Source organism: Arachis ipaensis, chromosome B01 (genome assembly GCF_000816755.2).
Source record: "Arachis ipaensis cultivar K30076 chromosome B01, Araip1.1, whole genome shotgun sequence".
Lineage (NCBI taxonomy): Eukaryota > Viridiplantae > Streptophyta > Magnoliopsida > Fabales > Fabaceae > Arachis > Arachis ipaensis.
In genome coordinates, this window is record NC_029785.2 from 121,841,093 (window position 1) to 121,842,045 (window position 953).

At 51.2% G+C, this 953-nt stretch overlaps 1 long non-coding RNA gene across 1 annotated transcript; it reads right to left on the reverse strand.

Annotated features, from left to right (window-relative positions):
* LOC110262551 lies at positions 26-520 on the reverse strand. Its single transcript, XR_002347270.1, has 3 exons — positions 487-520; positions 165-385; positions 26-84 (listed from the first exon to the last, which is right to left on the reverse strand). It is a non-coding gene; the product is annotated as an uncharacterized LOC110262551 (long non-coding RNA).

The following is a 953-nucleotide window of genomic DNA, read 5'->3' on the forward strand; positions in this document are numbered from 1 at the left end:
GGCAGCTTACATCACAGCTTTGTTCACTCTCGCAGTAGCAAGGACAACCCTCACGGCGCAACATGTGGCTCCGATAACTTAATCCTAGAAAACATTATTATAGCGAGAGCCTTAAAACACATAACGGGATATGAACGGGGAAGTTTCAATACAAAGATACTTACTGTAACTAAAGAATATCGTCTGAACCAAATAACAGAAGCCTCAACGGTGGTTCCGACAGCCACAGAACTGCCCTTGGCAGCTAGAATCACCGTGACTCAGCCTGTTCAGTTAGTGGTTCCAGCAATAGATGAAGCAGTCCCAGAACGAACGCTAGTTGCAACTGAAATCTTCAAACGCAGCCAGCAACTACCTCCGGTAAGGGCAGTGGCAATGCAACTTACTACAACCATTTTAGTCGATATAACTAGTGTCAGCAACAATGCTTCTAGGTATAAACGAATTGATAGAACAAGAGGGAATCAGAAATAGGGTAAAGCTTACCCAACAGTAGCAGTTCTCACGGTTCAAGATGGAGCCATGCAAGGCCAGAGCAACATCAACTCCAACAGTGGCAGTGGCGTTTAGTCGGATTCCAAAACCCAAGAGCAGAGGCAGAAAAGCATCTCTTTTCCTTGATTCACGCAGCACTGCTCTTCTCTATTCCTTGATTCTACGCAGAGAGGGAGGCAGTTTCCTCCACCCTCATCCATAGTCAACCACGATGGAGGTGGGAGCTGGCAGTGACGGCGCACGGCGTGGACGCGGTGGTGGTGAAGGCGCGGCGGCTCCGAGATCTTCAGCGATGGTGGCTAGGTGCGGCGGCCAACCAGCACCTCCTTCCTTTCCTCTGCGTGCACGAGCTCTCTCTCTCGCCTTCGTGACACTCCTCAGGCGACGTAATGGGGTGATGGGTGGCAGAACCGCGACTGGGTAGGGATGAACGGGGCGGCTTCGACGGCGGTCCTCCT